The 12,430-nt window shown below is 44.0% G+C and overlaps 10 non-coding genes across 10 annotated transcripts; all 10 read left to right on the top strand.

Moving 5' to 3' along the window:
- Window positions 1-180: 180 nt before the first annotated feature.
- On the top strand, window positions 181-252 carry trnaq-cug (transfer RNA glutamine (anticodon CUG)). Its single transcript has one exon. It is a non-coding gene; the product is annotated as a tRNA-Gln (tRNA).
- Window positions 253-666: 414 nt separating this feature from the next.
- trnal-cag (transfer RNA leucine (anticodon CAG)) lies at window positions 667-747 on the top strand. Its single transcript has one exon. It is a non-coding gene; the product is annotated as a tRNA-Leu (tRNA).
- A 1,795-nt stretch (window positions 748-2,542) lies between these two features.
- On the top strand, window positions 2,543-2,625 carry trnal-cag (transfer RNA leucine (anticodon CAG)). The gene has a single exon. It is a non-coding gene; the product is annotated as a tRNA-Leu (tRNA).
- Window positions 2,626-4,319: 1,694 nt separating this feature from the next.
- Window positions 4,320-4,391, top strand: trnaq-cug (transfer RNA glutamine (anticodon CUG)). Its single transcript has one exon. It is a non-coding gene; the product is annotated as a tRNA-Gln (tRNA).
- A 405-nt stretch (window positions 4,392-4,796) lies between these two features.
- Window positions 4,797-4,878, top strand: trnal-cag (transfer RNA leucine (anticodon CAG)). The gene has a single exon. It is a non-coding gene; the product is annotated as a tRNA-Leu (tRNA).
- A 1,694-nt stretch (window positions 4,879-6,572) lies between these two features.
- trnaq-cug (transfer RNA glutamine (anticodon CUG)) lies at window positions 6,573-6,644 on the top strand. Its single transcript has one exon. It is a non-coding gene; the product is annotated as a tRNA-Gln (tRNA).
- Window positions 6,645-7,055: 411 nt separating this feature from the next.
- Window positions 7,056-7,137, top strand: trnal-cag (transfer RNA leucine (anticodon CAG)). The gene has a single exon. It is a non-coding gene; the product is annotated as a tRNA-Leu (tRNA).
- A 1,807-nt stretch (window positions 7,138-8,944) lies between these two features.
- On the top strand, window positions 8,945-9,026 carry trnal-cag (transfer RNA leucine (anticodon CAG)). Its single transcript has one exon. It is a non-coding gene; the product is annotated as a tRNA-Leu (tRNA).
- Window positions 9,027-10,735: 1,709 nt separating this feature from the next.
- trnaq-cug (transfer RNA glutamine (anticodon CUG)) lies at window positions 10,736-10,807 on the top strand. Its single transcript has one exon. It is a non-coding gene; the product is annotated as a tRNA-Gln (tRNA).
- Window positions 10,808-11,221: 414 nt separating this feature from the next.
- Window positions 11,222-11,304, top strand: trnal-cag (transfer RNA leucine (anticodon CAG)). Its single transcript has one exon. It is a non-coding gene; the product is annotated as a tRNA-Leu (tRNA).
- The last annotated feature ends 1,126 nt before the right edge of the window (window positions 11,305-12,430 follow it).

Raw genomic sequence — 12,430 nt, 5'->3', positions numbered from 1 at the left:
GAGCTTATACTTGTGCGTAAAGTCACAAACACTCTGCTCACTCACTGACTGAGCATGATCATCATTTCGAGCTATAAATGGCATCAGCCTCTCCACAATTGACAGTATCCTTAAAAGAACCCATTGGCTGAATACTTTTTGGCAGGTTGCCATGATCAGGCAGTTCACGCACTCGCACGGGGTTCCATGGTGTAATGGTTAGCACTCTGGACTCTGAATCCAGCGATCCGAGTTCAAATCTCGGTGGGACCTGAGGTTTTTCTCCGCTGATTGGAATGTGAAACATTAGCGCGTCTTCTCTGGCACACCAAAACTGTGCTATAATTGTGTTTTCAGTCACAGGTGTATAAAATCAAGCAGCAAACCTTGACCGCTCCCTTTACAAACACTTGTCAATCACTATGTGAGCTGTCTGAAATTCAGTTGTACACCACACAAAGTTACAGAGTGGGGTGTCTGAGTGCTGAGGTGCGCTTGTGCGTAAAAGTCACAAACACTCCCCTGACTCACTAACTGCACAGCTGACTTCAAAGTCAGCACAGAAAGTGGGCGCTACCAGTATGTGTTTCCATGGCTCAACAGCTGCTATATGTGTTATGTGCACTATAACGTTTGTGTCTACCCAAGTATCTCAGTTTGTAACTTCCACAAGGCTGACTTGCTTACGTCAGGATGGCCGAGCGGTCTAAGGCCTGCGTTCAGGTCGCAGTCTCCTCTGGAGCGTGGGTTCGAATCCCACTTCTGACATTGAAGCTTCGCTCTTCTGATATTGTGACAACATGCACTTGAAATTCGGTTTAACGCGAGTTTCTCAGAACTTGCTTATGACAGTTGTGCACCGTTCATCCCTGAACTTTACTGGATTTCGAATGATGTACACTGTAACAACATTCTACATAATTCTAATAAAATTCACTACAGGAAGCTGATTACTGCTGCACAACTAAATGTGTGCATCTTTGAATGTGCTCACATGACACTATGTGCTAAAAACCTGATTTTGTGAAGTCAAAACTTCAGCAAGTTGAAACAATCTTGTATTTACTCCAGTTATCCCAAATAAGGATTGGTCCCATCCAATGTCATGGCATGAAAATATGAGAGGCTGTCATCAATTCAATCAGACACTTGCGAAAATTGTAAACACTGAGTAAAAATCCTTCAATATTTTTATTGTATTTCTGACAGTGTACACACAAAACAATAATATACAAACACACACACACATACGCTGTCCTTCGGCTTATTAAAAGGCTATTCATGTTTTTGCTTGGTCAAAAAAGAAAAACAACAACAAAAACCAACAACCTGTTATTACTGTGCTGACTTCCTCATTTGAAATGATTAGTTGTTGTTGTTTTGTTTTTTTCTTTTCTTTTTTTTTTTTTTTACATCATTTCATCTTGGTTGATGATGGGCACTAACCTGATGAGCTCACATGAATGAAAGTAAAACTTTCTGTGAACGCAGCTGCTTCTCGCCGGGTGCGGTGGCGCGTGCCTGTAATCCAAGCTACGGGAGGCTGAGGTTAATCTTTATACACACCCTTATACCTGTCTCTACATCACACAGCAGCCTCATCAGTCCTTATTTATCTTTTTAATTGACGTCAAAAACACTCACAAACCTGCTGCTCTGCTTGTCCTGCACCACCTCAACTTGCAACTACATCCTCCACCCTAAACACTCCTGCCGCCCAGCAGGTGGAGACAACTCACTCACTCACTCACTCAACTCAATCATCAATCAATATATCAGTCTGGTATGGTGTCGACATAATGCCGCAATCTGGCAGTCATGCCTTCTTTTGAGCAGTGGTTCCATGGTCTTTGAATCCAGTGATCTGAGTTCAAATCTCGGTGGGACCTGAGGTTTTCTCCGCTGATTGGAATGTGAAACATTAGCGCGTCTCTGGCACAAAAACTGTGCTATAATTGTGTGTTCAGTCACAGTGTATGAAATCAACAGCAAACCTGACCGCTCCCTTTACAAACACTTGCCAATCACTATGTGGTACTAAAGAGCTGTCTGAAATTCAGTTGTACACCACACAAAGTTACAGAGTGGGTGTCTGATGCTGAGGTGCGCTTGTGCGTAAAAGTCACAAACACTCCCCTGACTCACTAACTGCACAGCTGACTTCAAAAGTCAGCACAGAAAGTGGAATGTGAAACATTAGCGCGTCTTCTCTGGCACACCAAAACTGTGCTATAATTGTGTGTTCAGTCACAGGTGTATGAAATCAAGCAGCAAACCTTGACCGCTCCAAACACTTGCAATCACTTGTGAGCTGTCTGAAATTCAGTGTACACCACACAAAGTTACAGAGTGGGGTGTCTGAGTGCTGAGGTGCGCTTGTGCGTAAAGTCACAAACACTCCCCTGACTCACTAACTGCACAGCTGACTTCAAAGTCAGCACAGAAAGTGGGCGCCACCAGTATGTGTTTCCATGGCTCAACAGCTGCTATATGTGTTATGTGGAGTATAACGTTTGTGTTCCCAAGTATCTCAGTTTGTAACTTCCACAAGGCTGATGTTTACGTCAGGATGGCCGAGCGGTCTAAGGCGCTGCGTTCAGGTCGCAGTCTCCTCTGGAGGCGTGGGTTCGAATCCCACTTCTGACATTGAAGCCTTGTTCTTCTTGATATTGTGACAACATTCACTTGAAATTTGGTTTAACCGCGAGGTTTCTCAGAACTTGCTTATGACAGTTGTGCACCGTTCACCCTGAACTTTACTGGATTTTCGAATGATGTACACTGTAACAACATTCTACATAATTCTAATAAAATTCACTACAGGAAGCTGATTACTGCTGCACAACTAAATGTGTGCATCTTTGAATGTGCTCACATTGACACTGATGTGCTAAAAACCTGATTTGTGAAGTCAAAACTTTCAGCAAGTTGAAACAATCTTTGGTATTTACTCCAGTTATCCCAAAATAAGGATTGGTCCCATCCAATGTCATGCATGAAAATATGAGAGGCTGTCATCAATTCAATCAGACACTTGCGAAAATTGTAAACACTGAGTAAAAATCCTTCAATATTTTATTGTATTTCTGACAGTGTACACACAAAACAATAATATACAAACACACACACACATACGCTGTCCTTCGGCTTATTAAAAAGGCTATGTCATGTTTTTGCTTGGTCAAAAAAAAAAAACAACACAAAAAACCAACAACCTGTTATTACTGTGCTGACTTCCTCATTTTGAAATGATTAGGGGTTTTGTTTTTTTTTTTCTTTGTTTTTTTTTTTTACATCATTTCATCTTGGTTGATGATGGCACTAACCTGATGAGCTCACATGAATGAAAGTAAAACTTTCTGTGAACGCAGCTGCTTCTCGCCGGGTGCGGTGGCGCGTGCCTGTAATCCAAGCTACCGGAGGCTGAGGTTGGAGGATCGTTTGAGCTCAGGAGCTCTGAGCTGCAGCAGGCTATGTCGATCGGGTGTCCGCACTAAGTTGGCATTGATATGGTGATCCTGGGGACCCGGGACCACCAGGTCGTCTAAGAGGGTGCACCGGCCCAGGTCGGAGACGGAGCAGGTCAAAGCCCCCGTGTCGCTCAGTAGTGGATCGCGCCTGTGAATAGATGCTGTAGCGCAGCCTGAGCAATACAGCGAGACCCAATCTTTATACACACCCTATACCTGTCTCTACATCACACAGCAGCCTCATCAGTCCTTATTTATCTTTTTAATTGACGTCAAAAACACTCACAAACCTGCTGCTCTGCTTGTCCTGCACCACCTCAACTTGCAACTACATCCTCCACCCTAAACACTCCTGCCGCCCAGCAGGTGGAGACAACTCACTCACTCACTCCTCACTCATCACTCAATCAATCATCATCATATATATATCAGTCTGGTATGGTGTCGACATAATGCCGCAATCTGGCAGTCATGCCTTCTTTTGAGCAGTGGTTCCATGGTCTTTGAATCCAGTGATCTGAGTTCAAATCTCAGTGGACCTGGTTTTTAGAGGTGAAACCACACTTCATGTCTTCTCTGGTTCACAGAAACAGTGCTACAGTTGGTTTTCAGTCAAAACTGTATAAAATCAAGCAGCTAACCTTGACCTCTGCCTTTAGAAATGATTGTGAATTCCTATGGCCACTAAAGAGCTTATACTTGTGCGTATAAGTCACAAACACTCTGCTCACTCACTGACTGAGCATGATCATCATTGTCGAGCTATAAATGGCATCAGCCTCTCCACAATTGACAGTATCCTTAAAAGAACCATTGGCTGAATACTTTTTGGCAGGTTGCCATGATCAGGCAGTTCACGCACTCGCACGGGGTTCCATGGTGTAATGGTTAGCACTCTGGACTCTGAATCCAGCGATCCGAGTTCAAATCTCGGTGGACTGAGGTTTTTCTCCGCTGATTGGAATGTGAAACATTAGCGCGTCTTCTCTGGCACACCAAAACTGTGCTATAATTGTGTTTCAGTCACAGGTGTATAAATCAAGCAGCAAACCTTGACCGCTCCCTTTACAAACACTTGTCAATCACTATGTGAGCTGTCTGAAATTCAGTTGTACACCACACAAAGTTACAGAGTGGGGTGTCTGAGTGCTGAGGTGCGCTGTGCGTAAAGTCACAAACACTCCCCTGACTCACTAACTGCACAGCTGACTCAAAGTCAGCACAGAAAGTGGGCGCCACCAGTATGTGTTTCCATGGCTCAACAGCTGCTATATGTGTTATGTGGACTATAACGTTGTGTCTACCCAAGTATCTCAGTTGTAACTTCCACAAGGCTGACTTGTTTACGTCAGGATGGCCGAGCGGTCTAAGGCGCTGCGTTCAGGTCGCAGTCTCTCTGGAGGCGTGGGTTCGAATCCCACTTCTGACATTGAAGCTTCGCTCTTCTTGATATTGTGACAACATGCACTTGAAATTTGGTTTAACCGCGAGGTTTCTCAGAACTTGCTTATGACAGTTGTGCATCCCTGAACTTTACTGGATTTCGAATGATGTACACTGTAACAACATTCTACATAATTCTAATAAAATTCACTACAGGAAGCTGATTACTGCTGCACAACTAAATGTGTGCATCTTTGAATGTGCTCACATTGACACTGATGTGCTAAAACCTGATTTTGTGAAGTCAAAACTTTCAGCAAGTTGAAACAATCTTTGGTATTTACTCCATTATCCCAAAATAAGGATTGGTCCCATCCAATGTCATGGCATGAAAATATGAGAGGCTGTCATCAATTCAATCGACACTTGCGAAAATTGTAAACACTGAGTAAAAATCCTTCAATATTTTTATTGTATTTCTGACAGTGTACACACAAAACAATAATATACAAACACACACACACATACGCTGTCCTTCGGCTTATTAAAAAGGCTATGTCATGTTTTTGCTTGGTCAAAAAGAACAAAACAACAACAAAAAACCAACAACCTGTTATTACTGTGCTGACTTCCTCATTTTGAAATGATTAGTTTTTGTTGTTTGTTTTTTTTCTTTTTTTTTTTTTTTTTTACATCATTTCATCTTGGTTGATGATGGGCACTAACCTGATGAGCTCACATGAATGAAAGTAAAACTTTCTGTGAACGTAGCTGCTTCTCGCCGGGTGCGGTGGCGCGTGCCTGTAATCCAAGCTACCGGGAGCTGAGGTTGGAGGATCGTTTGAGCTCGGAGCTCTGAGCTGCAGCAGGCTATGTCGATCGGGTGTCCGCACTAAGTTCGGCATTGATATGGTGATCCTGGGGGAGCCCGGGACCACCAGGTCGTCTAAGGAGGGGTGCACCGGCCCAGGTCGGAGACGGAGCAGGTCAAAGCCCCGTGTCGCTCAGTAGTGGGATCGCGCCTGTGAATAGATGCTGTAGCGCAGCCTGAGCAATACAGCGAGACCCAATCTTTATACACACCCTTATACCTGTCTCTACATCACACAGCAGCCTCATCAGTCCTTATTTATCTTTTTAATTGACGTCAAAAACACTCACAAACCTGCTGCTCTGCTTGTCCTGCACCACCTCAACTTGCAACTACATCCTCCACCCTAAACACTCCTGCCGCCCAGCAGGTGGAGACAAACTCACTCACTCACTCAATCAATCAATCAATCAATCATATATATATCAGTCTGGTATGGTGTCGACATAATGCCGCAATCTGGCAGTCATGCCTTCTTTTTGAGCAGTGGTTCCATGGTCTTTGAATCCAGTGATCTGAGTTCAAATCTCAGTGGACCTGGTTTTTAGAGGTGAAACCACACTTCATGTCTTCTCTGGTTCACAGAAACAGTGCTACAGTTGTGTTTTCAGTCAAAACTGTATAAATCAAGCAGCTAACCTTGACCTCTGCCTTTAGAAATGATTGTGAATTCCTATGTGCCACTAAAGAGCTTATACTTGTGCGTATAAGTCACAAACACTCTGCTCACTCACTGACTGAGCATGATCATCATTTCGAGCTATAAATGGCATCAGCCTCTCCACAATTGACAGTATCCTTAAAAGAACCCATTGGCTGAATACTTTTTGGCAGGTTGCCATGATCAGGCAGTTCACGCACTCGCACGGGGTTCCATGGTGTAATGGTTAGCACTCTGGACTCTGAATCCAGCGATCCGAGTTCAAATCTCGGTGGGACCTGAGGTTTTCTCCGCTGATTGGAATGTGAAACATTAGCGCGTCTTCTCTGGCACACCAAAACTGTGCTATAATTGTGTTTTCAGTCACAGGTGTATAAAATCAAGCAGCAAACCTTGACCGCTCCCTTTACAAACACTTGTCAATCACTATGTGAGCTGTCTGAAATTCAGTTGTACACCACACAAAGTTACAGATGGGGTGTCTGAGTGCTGAGGTGCGCTTGTGCGTAAAAGTCACAAACACTCCCCTGACTCACTAACTGCACAGCTGACTTCAAAGTCAGCACAGAAAGTGGGCGCCACCAGTATGTGTTTCCATGGCTCAACAGCTGCTATATGTGTTATGTGGACTATAACGTTTGTGTCTACCCAAGTATCTCAGTTTGTAACTTCCACAAGGCTGACTTGTTACGTCAGGATGGCCGAGCGGTCTAAGGCGCTGCGTTCAGGTCGCAGTCTCCTCTGGAGGCGTGGTTCGAATCCCACTTCTGACATTGAAGCTTCGCTCTTCTTGATATTGTGACAACATGCACTTGAAATTCGGTTTAACCGCGAGGTTTCTCAGAACTTGCTTATGACAGTTGTGCACCGTATCCCTGAACTTTACTGGATTTTCGAATGATGTACACTGTAACAACATTCTACATAATTCTAATAAAATTCACTACAGGAAGCTGATTACTGCTGCACAACTAAATGTGTGCATCTTTGAATGTGCTCACATTGACACTGATGTGCTAAAAACCTGATTTTGTGAAGTCAAAACTTTCAGCAAGTTGAAACAATCTTTGGTATTTACTCCAATTATCCCAAAATAAGGATTGGTCCCATCCAATGTCATGGCATGAAAATATGAGAGGCTGTCATCAATTCAATCAGACACTTGCGAAAATTGTAAACACTGAGTAAAAATCCTTCAATATTTTTATTGTATTTCTGACAGTGTACACACAAAACAATAATATACAAACACACACACACATACGCTGTCCTTCGGCTTATTAAAAAGGCTATGTCATGTTTTTGCTTGGTCAAAAAAGAAAAACAACAACAAAAAACCAACAACCTGTTATTACTGTGCTGACTTCCTCATTTTGAAATGATTAGTTGTTGTTGTTTTGTTTTTTTCTTTTCTTTTTTTTTTTTTTTTTTACATCATTTCATCTTGGTTGATGATGGGCACTAACCTGATGAGCTCACATGAATGAAAGTAAAACTTTCTGTGAACGTAGCTGCTTCTCGCCGGGTGCGGTGGCGCGTGCCTGTAATCCAAGCTACCGGAGGCTGAGGTTGGAGGATCGTTTGAGTCCGGAGCTCTGAGCTGCAGCAGGCTATGTCGATCGGGTGTCCGCACTAAGTTCGGCATTGATATGGTGATCCTGGGGGAGCCCGGGACCACCAGGTCGTCTAAGGAGGGGTGCACCGGCCCAGGTCGGAGACGGAGCAGGTCAAAGCCCCCGTGTCGCTCAGTAGTGGGATCGCGCCTGTGAATAGATGCTGTAGCGCAGCCTGAGCAATACAGCGAGACCCAATCTTTATACACACCCTTATACCTGTCTCTACATCACACAGCAGCCTCATCAGTCCTTATTTATCTTTTTAATTGACGTCAAAAACACTCACAAACCTGCTGCTCTGCTTGTCCTGCACCACCTCAACTTGCAACTACATCCTCCACCCTAAACACTCCTGCCGCCCAGCAGGTGAGACAAGCTCACTCACTCACTCACTCACTCACTCACTCACTCAATCATATATATATATATCAGTCTGGTATGGTGTCGACATAATGCCGCAATCTGGCAGTCATGCCTTCTTTTTGAGCAGTGGTTCCATGGTCTTTGAATCCAGCGATCCGAGTTCAAATCTCGGTGGGACCTGAGGTTTTTCTCCGCTGATTGGAATGTGAAACATTAGCGCGTCTTCTCTGGCACACCAAAACTGTGCTATAATTGTGTGTTCAGTCACAGGTGTATGAAATCAAGCAGCAAACCTTGACCGCTCCCTTTACAAACACTTGCCAATCACTATGTGGTACTAAAGAGCTGTCTGAAATTCAGTTGTACACCACACAAAGTTACAGAGTGGGGTGTCTGAGTGCTGAGGTGCGCTTGTGCGTAAAAGTCACAAACACTCCCCTGACTCACTAACTGCACAGCTGACTTCAAAGTCAGCACAGAAAGTGGGCGCCACCAGTATGTGTTTCCATGGCTCAACAGCTGCTATATGTGTTATGTGGAGTATAACGTTGTGTCTTCCCAAGTATCTCAGTTTGTAACTTCCACAAGGCTGATTGTTTACGTCAGGATGCCGAGCGGTCTAAGGCGCTGCGTTCAGGTCGCAGTCTCCTCTGGAGGCGTGGGTTCGAATCCCACTTCTGACATTGAAGCCTTGTTCTTCTTGATATTGTGACAACATACACTTGAAATTTGGTTTAACCGCGAGGTTTCTCAGAACTTGCTTATGACAGTTGTGCACCGTTCATCCCTGAACTTTACTGGATTTTCGAATGATGTACACTGTAACAACATTCTACATAATTCTAATAAAATTCACTACAGGAAGCTGATTACTGCTGCACAACTAAATGTGTGCATCTTTGAATGTGCTCACATTGACACTGATGTGCTAAAAACCTGATTTGTGAAGTCAAAACTTTCAGCAAGTTGAAACAATCTTTGGTATTTACTCCAGTTATCCCAAAATAAGGATTGGTCCCATCCAATGTCATGGCATGAAAATATGAGAGGCTGTCATCAATTCAATCAGACACTTGCGAAAATTGTAAACACTGAGTAAAATCCTTCAATATTTTTATTGTATTTCTGACAGTGTACACACAAAACAATAATATACAAACACACACACACATACGCTGTCCTTCGGCTTATTAAAAAGGCTATGTCATGTTTTTGCTTGGTCAAAAAGAAAAACAACAACAAAAAACCAACAACCTGTTATTACTGTGCTGACTTCCTCATTTTGAAATGATTAGTTGTTGTTGTTTTGTTTTTTTTCTTTCTTTTCTTTTTTTTTTTTTACATCATTTCATCTTGGTTGATGATGGCACTAACCTGATGAGCTCACATGAATGAAAGTAAAACTTTCTGTGAACGCAGCTGCTTCTCGCCGGGTGCGGTGGCGCGTGCCTGTAATCCAAGCTACCGGGAGGCTGAGGTTGGAGGATCGTTTGAGCTCAGGAGCTCTGAGCTGCAGCAGGCTATGTCGATCGGGTGTCCGCACTAAGTTCGGCATTGATATGGTGATCCTGGGGGAGCCCGGGACCACCAGGTCGTCTAAGGAGGGGTGCACCGGCCCAGGTCGGAGACGGAGCAGGTCAAAGCCCCCGTGTCGCTCAGTAGTGGGATCGCGCCTGTGAATAGATGCTGTAGCGCAGCCTGAGCAATACAGCGAGACCCAATCTTTATACACACCCTTATACCTGTCACTACATCACACAGCAGCCTCATCAGTCCTTATTTATCTTTTTAATTGACGTCAAAAACACTCACAAACCTGCTGCTCTGCTTGTCCTGCACCACCTCAACTTGCAACTACATCCTCCACCCTAAACACTCCTGCCGCCCAGCAGGTGGAGACAAACTCACTCACTCACTCAATCAATCATCAATCAATCATATATATATCAGTCTGGTATGGTGTCGACATAATGCCGCAATCTGGCAGTCATGCCTTCTTTTGAGCAGTGGTTCCATGGTCTTTGAATCCAGTGATCTGAGTTCAAATCTCAGTGGGACCTGGTTTTTAGAGTGAAACCACACTTCATGTCTTCTCTGGTTCACAGAAACAGTGCTACAGTTGTGTTTTCAGTCAAAACTGTATAAAATCAAGCAGCTAACCTTGACCTCTGCCTTTAGAAATGATTGTGAATTCCTATGTGCCACTAAAGAGCTTATACTTGTGCGTATAAGTCACAAACACTCTGCTCACTCACTGACTGAGCATGATCATCATTGTCGAGCTATAAATGGCATCAGCCTCTCCACAATTGACAGTATCCTTAAAAGAACCCATTGGCTGAATACTTTTTGGCAGGTTGCCATGATCAGGCAGTTCACACACTCGCACGGGGGTTCCATGGTGTAATGGTTAGCACTCTGGACTCTGAATCCAGCGATCCGAGTTCAAATCTCGGTGGGACCTGAGGTTTTTCTCCGCTGATTGGAATGTGAAACATTAGCGCGTCTTCTCTGGCACACCAAAACTGTGCTATAATTGTGTTTTCAGTCACAGGTGTATAAAATCAAGCAGCAAACCTTGACCGCTCCCTTTACAAACACTTGTCAATCACTATGTGAGCTGTCTGAAATTCAGTTGTACACCACACAAAGTTACAGAGTGGGGTGTCTGAGTGCTGAGGTGCGCTTGTGCGTAAAAGTCACAAACACTCCCCTGACTCACTAACTGCACAGCTGACTTCAAAGTCAGCACAGAAAGTGGGCGCCACCAGTATGTGTTTCCATGGCTCAACAGCTGCTATATGTGTTATGTGGACTATAACGTTTGTGTCTACCCAAGTATCTCAGTTTGTAACTTCCACAAGGCTGACTTGTTTACGTCAGGATGGCCGAGCGGTCTAAGGCGCTGCGTTCAGGTCGCAGTCTCCTCTGGAGGCGTGGGTTCGAATCCCACTTCTGACATTGAAGCTTCGCTCTTCTTGATATTGTGACAACATGCACTTGAAATTTGGTTTAACCGCGAGGTTTCTCAGAACTTGCTTATGACAGTTGTGCATCCCTGAACTTTACTGGATTTTCCAATGATGTACACTGTAACAACATTCTACATAATTCTAATAAAATTCACTACAGGAAGCTGATTACTGCTGCACAACTAAATGTGTGCATCTTTGAATGTGCTCACATTGACACTGATGTGCTAAAAACCTGATTTTGTGAAGTCAAAACTTTCAGCAAGTTGAAACAATCTTTGGTATTTACTCCAATTATCCCAAAATAAGGATTGGTCCCATCCAATGTCATGGCATGAAAATATGAGAGGCTGTCATCAATTCAATCAGACACTTGCGAAAATTGTAAACACTGAGTAAAATCCTTCAATATTTTTATTGTATTTCTGACAGTGTACACACAAAACAATAATATACAAACACACACACACATACGCTGTCCTTCGGCTTATTAAAAAGGCTATGTCATGTTTTTGCTTGGTCAAAAAACAACAACAACAACAAAAAACCAACAACCTGTTATTACTGTGCTGACTTCCTCATTTTGAAATGATTAGGGGTTTTTTTTGTTTTGTTTTGTTTTTGTTTTTTACATCATTTCATCTTGGCTGATGATGGGCACTAACCTGATGAGCTCACATGAATGAAAGTAAAACTTTCTGTGAACGCAGCTGCTTCTCGCCGGGTGCGGTGGCGCGTGCCTGTAATCCAAGCTACCGGGAGGCTGAGGTTGGAGGATCGTTTGAGCTCAGGAGCTCTGAGCTGCAGCAGGCTATGTCGATCGGGTGTCCGCACTAAGTTCGGCATTGATATGGTGATCCTGGGGGAGCCCGGGACCACCAGGTCGTCTAAGGAGGGGTGCACCGGCCCAGGTCGGAGACGGAGCAGGTCAAAGCCCCCGTGTCGCTCAGTAGTGGGATCGCGCCTGTGAATAGATGCTGTAGCGCAGCCTGAGCAATACAGCGAGACCCAATCTTTATACACACCCTTATACCTGTCTCTACATCACACAGCAGCCTCATCAGTCCTTATTTATCTTTTTAATTGACGTCAAAAACACTCACAAACCTGCTGCT

Source organism: Oreochromis niloticus, linkage group LG15 (genome assembly GCF_001858045.2).
Source record: "Oreochromis niloticus isolate F11D_XX linkage group LG15, O_niloticus_UMD_NMBU, whole genome shotgun sequence".
NCBI lineage: Eukaryota > Metazoa > Chordata > Actinopteri > Cichliformes > Cichlidae > Oreochromis > Oreochromis niloticus.
The sequence above is the reverse complement of the archived record's forward strand: the minus strand, read 5'-3'. Positions and strand labels throughout refer to the sequence as shown.